Below are 7164 nucleotides of genomic sequence, written 5' to 3' on the forward strand. Positions count from 1 at the left end.
TAAAACGTCTGGAATTTATCATCAGGAAGCAAACTTTAGAGCATGAAAACTACATGCTACAAGAACACAACATGGCAAAGCAAGGTATGGCATGAAGCTACTCAAAGCACTTAACAAAAATCCCTTAGTGACCTTGAGCCAAAAGGGATCAGAAAATACAATTGCAAGCATGTGAACATTGCAAAAACGTAAACAGATTCAGACAATGAAAAACTGGAGCATGCAAAACAGTTAACGAGTAGGCATGTTTACGAGCTCGATGCACTCACTACAGAGCATGGCATGACAAACTAAGCATACACCCATCAAGAAGACATGGCATAGAAGCTAGACATGGCAAGAACAACAACATAGCATGCACGAATCAATAGCAACATCCTCGGCAAAATCGCCACACATGTCAACAATCTGCCAGGATCATTTTATAGCAAAAGTAGAGCTCGATTGACTCAAGCTAGGGTGCTCCATAATTGAAAACAAAGACATGGATGGATATAGCATCACAATATTAACAAAATATCCTTACTGATCATACTCAAAAGAGGCACGGATCACTAGGAAACAACATGAACATATGGCATAAAAACAAAAACAAGACAAGGGCTTAGTGAAAAACTAAGTCCCTGAAATCAGCATCAATGATTACGCTACTTTGCATGCTTGTGCTAGTCACCACAAAGATCACAAAAAATACATGGAAGACACCACTGTAAAGATGGCATGGCATTCTACAAAACACATGTAGAGCTCAGGATCATAGCATGCACACAATAATTATAGCAAAAATGACAAAAGGCCATTTGCTGAAACAGTTCTGACAAATTCATCACATAGCCCTCTTCCAACAGCATTTCGGGCATCAAGATGAGCTCAAATGAAAATGATGCAATGAGATTAAATGATGTACTCATCGAGATAAACATTTTGATATGCTACACGGACGAACCGGAGCTACGGATGCAGAGTTAAGGCATGTCAAAGTATGCAAAATATTAGGGTCTCGGGAGGAAAGAGTCAACCCGAGACAAAAACAGATCTGGATCTGGCCGGGCGCAGAAACCGAGGATCGCCAGGACCTGTTCGCCGGAGGGAGGGAGTTCGCCGGAGTTGGCGAGGGCTTGCCGGAGATGGTCGTCGCCGGCGTGGAGGGACGGCGAGGCGACGCGGCGGAGGGCGGCGCGGCGGAGCGGTCCGGCGGGGCGGCGCTGGAGACCGGACGGCAGCGAGCAGCCGAGGCAGAGGCGGCCGGCGACGAGGCGCGCCACGGCGGAGGCGGTCGGCGGCCGGACGCGAGGAGCGGCGTCGGGGGCGACCCGAGGCGGGCGGCGCGCCCCGATGGGCCTGGAGGGCCCGGTGCGGGCTCGCCCAGACCGGAGGAGAGAGACGGCGGCGGAGGGACAGGTGGCGGCCTCCTATTGTTGGCAGCGATGCGTCCAGCCGGTGCTGGACATGTCCGATGCGGCGCGGGGAAAAATCAAGGGTTAGGGGGGAGAGGAGACCTGGGATTTCATGGAGGGATCTATTTATAGAGGTAGGAGGAGCTAGGAAGCTCCAAATGAGGTGCGGTTTGCGGCCACGCGATCGTGATAGAACGCTCTAGATGATGGGACAGGTTTTGGTGGGTTTTGGGCCACTTTGGAAGGGTGTTGGGCTGCAACACACATAAGGCCTTTTCGGTCCCTCGGTTAACCGTTGGAGTATCAAACGAAGTCCAAATGGCACGAAACTTGACAGGCGGTCTAGCGGTAGTAAACCAAGGCCGCATGACAAGTCTCGGTCCAAACTGAAAACATTTAACCCGCACACACGAAAAGAGGTAGAATGAGACACCGGATGACATAGGAGCGCCGGAATGCAGAACGGACAACGGGGAAAATGCTCGGATGCATGAGATGAACATGTATGCAAATGCAATGCACATGATCATATGATATGAGATGCATGACAAAGACAACAACACACAGAGACAAAAACCCGACAACGAGGAAATAAAATAACTTAGTGCCGGAAATGGCAAGAGTTGGAGTACAGATATGGCAAATTACATCCTAGGTGTTACAAAGCATCACTCTAGCGTCAAGGCTTCGCCTTGCCTGTACCTGCAATTGTTGTTGTAGTAAACTGTGAGCCACGAGGACTCAGCAATCCCATTACCATGGGTATCAAGACTAGCAAAGCTTAATGGGTATGGAATGGATAAGTGGTGAGGTTGAAGCAAGCGACTAAGCATTGTATGGTGGCTACCTTATGGGTACAAGAGTAAGATGAGAAACTACGCAAATGGTCGCAATCTAGTAATGATAAAGAAGTGATCCTGAACTACTTACGTTCAAAGATAACCCAACCCTGTTCTCTTCTCGAATGCACCCGAAAAGAGACAATCACGGTTACGCACGCGGTTGGTCTATTTTAGTTTGAATCTCATGACAAATTCTCTACAACCGGATATTAAAAAATTGCATCTGCCACATAACCGCGGGCACGACTCTCGAAAGTTTAAACCCTGCGTGGCCATGACAAGCTCACAATCCGCGGAGACAATCCTCCATCTAGGGACCCTCCGTTCAGACCCGAAATCCCGGTGCACAAGACATTTCGACAATGGTAAAAAAAGTCCAGCAAGACCTCCCGACATGTCGACACCCTGATAGTAGCCACGCGTATCTCGTCTTAGGCCACCACCGGATTGTCCAAATTTTCGGTAGGCCAAATCCAGAGTTGCCCTTGGCGGTCACCGATGGGTGACTGTAAGTGCATCTAGTGCTACCCCTAGTTGCTTTTGGAGTGACGACAAACCTAGTTGAGGGACTAATGTGTTTGTGAGAATTGCAGGATAACACAGGTAGAAGTCCCTCATTGATTCGGTTTTCCTACCAGAGATGACCCCTAAAATGTATGAAGACATTGAAGTCAAAGGTGGTATATGAAGATATTCACATTGAAGACTATGACAAGAGAAGACACCACATGAAGCCTATGGAGCTCGAAGACTTAGATCTTTCGTAGTTCTCTTTCTTCTGTGTTGAGTCATAGGAACCACCGTACTGTTAAGTGGGGTCCTAGAGAACCAGTCAGAATGACTGAAGTGATGCTTAAACAAAACCTATGTCTTCGAGTGAAGACTATGAGAGCGAATCTTGTCCAGAGTCGGACAAGTCAGCTTTGCTTATAGCCCAAGTAAAGTTGCCGTGTGAGTTTGAAATCTGACCATTGGAACACGTGTCAGTTCCTTAGTGACCCAGGGTCATTTCGGACAAATCAGGTCGGGTTGCCAAGTGGCTATAAATAGCCCACCCCCTACAACCATAAACGGTTGGCTGCTCAGATTCAGAGTACGGCTTTTGTCGTTTGAGAGAAACCCACCTCGAAGCCTTTGAGAGAGAATTCCTTGCGAGGATAAAGCCCTAACCACCCAGAGCCAAAGAGAATTAGGCATCACTTAAGTCTTCTTGTCTGTGTGATCTGAAGACTTATTACACTTGAGGACTGTGCATCCTCCAGCCGGTTAGGCGTCGCGTTCTGAGCATCCAAGAGACATTGTGGATTGCCGGTGAACGAAGTCTGTGAAGGTTTGGGAGTCTACCTTGAAGACTTACCAGAGTGATTGGGCGAGGTCTGTGTGACCTTGGCTCAAGGGGAATACGGTGAGGACTGGGTGTCCTGAGCTGCGTGTTCAGGACTGGGTGTCCGGGACTGTGTGTCCTAAGGTTTAAATACCTAGCCGCCCTAACCAGGCGTACAGTTGTCACAGCAACTGGAACTAGTCCAACAAATCATTGTCTTCAGCGAGTCACTGGTTTCATCTTCCCTTCCCTTTACTTACTGTTACTCATTGTGAAGTCATTGTATGTTCGCACTATCTTTTGTCTTCACTGAGTGACTGCGTGTTCTGTGTGGCTTCACAATAGCTTCCTACCTAATCCTTACTACATTGCTGCTATTAGTCATTGTGCTTTCACTCTATTGAATACTTGACTATGGCTTGCCTAGTGTAGTCTACCTTCCGCTGCAGGGTAATAGGTTTATTTCTATCGTTTGTCTTCATAACTTCCACGTTTTGAAGACTTTCATAAAAATCGCCTATTCACCCCCCCCTCTAGTCGATATAACGCACTTTCAATTGGTATCAGAGCAAGGTGCTCCCTTGTTCTGTGTGATTCAGTTTAACCACCTGGAGTTTTAGCTATGTCGACTGCAGGGATAATTAAAGTCTCCGCTGCGTGCCCCGTCTTCGATGGACCTGAATATCCCTACTGGAAGAATAAGATGTGCATGCATCTTGAAGCCATTGACGTCGACCTATGGTATGTCGTCAAGAACGGCGTTCCCAAGGCTGGAGAAGGTGTCACTTCTGCTGATGTCAAGAAGTTCGTTCAACTGGACTCTACTGCCAAAAATATCATCTGTGGTCATCTGACCAAAGGACAGTATGGCCGTGTGAGTGCTTTGGAAACATCTAAGCTGGTCTGGGACTGGCTCTCCAAGGTCAATGAAGGCGTCTCAACCCAGAGAGATCAGAGAATCAGTGTCCTTCGCAACCTCTTCAACCGCTTCAAGCGAAATGACAATGAGAATGTCCAGCTCACATTTGACCGACTCACTGACATCACAAATGAGCTTCAAGCCCTCGGCTTTACTGAGATCACCAAACATGAAGTCGTCAAGACACTACTGAGATCACTTGATAGTTCGTTTGACACCCTAGCCCTGATGATTCAAGAACGTCCTGATTTCAAGACACTCGATCCGTCTGACATACTTGAGAGGCTCAACACACATGAGTTTCAGCTTTCTGAGAAAAGAGATATCTACGGTCCAAACTATGGGCGAACTTGTGCCTTGAAGGCAAAAGCTGTCTCCTCATCTGAAGAAGAATCTGACAGCAGTTCGGATGATCCTGAAGACATTGGAAGGGAACTTGCTATGCTTGTCAAGAAGTTCCAAAAATTCACCAAGAAGAAAGGTTTCAGAAAGTCTTCCCGATCAAGCTCAAGGAATGATGAAGCTTCTGCTCACGACTACAAGAAGAAAACATGTCACAAGTGCAAGAAACCTGGCCACTTCATCTCTGAGTGTCCACAGTGGGACAATGAGAACAAAAAGAAGAAGAAGAGCAAGGAATATGACTCTGGCGACAAGAAGAAGAAGAAATACTCAAAGTCTTCTTCCAAGTCTTCCTCAAAGTCTTCATCACACAAGAAGAGCTCATCTGGCAAGGCACATGCGTTTGTTGGCAGGCAAATGGATTCAGAGGAGGAGTCCGCTTTTGAGGAGGCGGAGGTGGAGTCTGAGGAGGAGTCTGATTCAGGCGTCGCAAGTCTGGCTACAGCATACGTTGCCAAGTCCATCTTCAACACTGAAGACAATGACTTCATCACCGACACCGATGCAAATGACAAGGACTACTCCGCTTCTACCTACTGCTTCATGGCACGCGGTGCCAAGGTAAACACACGCACTACTCACTATCAAACATCTAGTGACGATGACTCTGATTGTGGTTCAAAACCCAGCTACAAAACACTTGCTAAAATTGCAACTGAACAACAGAGAGCTATGGAACATATTCAAAAACTGTTAGACAGAAGCGATGATCTGTTAGGCGCTAAAATGACTCGATCTGAATCCTTAATTGAAGACATAAAAATCTTCACGTTAAGTATGAGGAACTTGAAAGTCGTCATGAAAATCTCTCAACAACTCATGAAAAGCTTTCCTATGATTATCTTCAAAGGAAGCAAGATCTTGAGAAATTGAGAGCGGCTCATGAAGATCTTCAAAAGGAAAACGAGTCACTTCACGCCAAATAGATCAGTTCCGCTCAGGAAGGATTTGAACCACCATGTCTTAAATGCATTGAGCGTGATAATGCTACTTCTGTTGCTGAATGTTCTACTGCTACTACTGTTGCAATATCTTCAACTGTTGATGTGGTAACTAACCCCTCTGCTGAGGATACAACTGCTATTGCTGCTGACAATGCTAGGTTGAAGACTGTAACACCCCGGATGTAACTTTCCCAATTTGTACTCCAACTCTTGCCGTTTTCGGTGTTAAGTTATTTTATTTTCTTGGGTTTGGGTCTTTGTCTCCGTGTGTTGTTATCATTGTCATGCATCTCATATCATGTCATCATGTGCATTGCACTTGCATACGTGTTCGTCTGATGCATTCGAGCATTTTCCCCGTTGTCCGTTTTGCATTCCGACGCTTCGTTCTCCTCCGGTGGTCATTTCTAGCTTTCTTTCGCGTGTGGGGATTAAACATTTCCAGATTGGACCAAGACTTGCCAAGAGGCCTTGGTTTACTACCGATAGACCGCCTGTCAAGTTTCGTATCATTTGGACTTCGTTTGATACTCCAACGGTTAACCGAGGGACCGAAAAGGCCTCATGTGTGTTGCAGCCCAACACCCCTCCAAGCTGGTCCAAAACTCACCAAAACCCTATTCATCATCTAGAGCGTTCGATCACGATCGTGTGACCGAAAACCGCACCTCATTTGGACTCTCCTAGCTCCCTCTACCTCTATTTAAAGTCCCCTCCCGAAATTCGCGGATCTCCTCTCTCCCAAACCCTAAAAATTCCCTCGCCGCCGCTGCCGGACGAAATTCCGCCGACGGACATTGTCCGCTTCCCCCGCCAGCCACTCCGGGCGTGCCACATGGCGACCCGGCGCCCCACTTCGCCGCCTCCTCCACCGGCCCACCACGGCCCATCGCGGGCCCTCCCCGGCCCGAAGGCGCGTCGCCGCCCGTGCCCGAAGTTCCCGCGCCGTGCCACTCCCTCCTCGGCTCCGGCCGCCGCGTCCGCCATTCGCTAGCGCCGCACCACCTCGCCGGCGCAAGATCCGGCCGACGTTCCGCCGCGGCGAACCCCGCCAACGCCGGCCACCATCATCGCCACCACCGCCCGGTCACCCTCCTCCCTCCTCCTCGACGTCCAAGCTCCGGCCTCGCCTCTCCCTCATCTCCCCGCCGACGAACCAAGCTCGCCGGAGCTACAGTGCTCGCCGGAACCACCTCGTTTTGCGTGTCGGGTCAAACCCTAGATCCGGAGGTTCAATTTTCTTCTAAGTCCCCGAATCTCAGATCCATGTGCTCTTCTTTATCATGCCGTAACTTTGCATCTGTAGCTCCGTTTTTGGCATATAGCATATCAAAAT

This window comes from Triticum urartu, chromosome 6 (genome assembly GCF_003073215.2).
Source record: "Triticum urartu cultivar G1812 chromosome 6, Tu2.1, whole genome shotgun sequence".
Taxonomy (NCBI): Eukaryota; Viridiplantae; Streptophyta; class Magnoliopsida; order Poales; family Poaceae; genus Triticum; species Triticum urartu.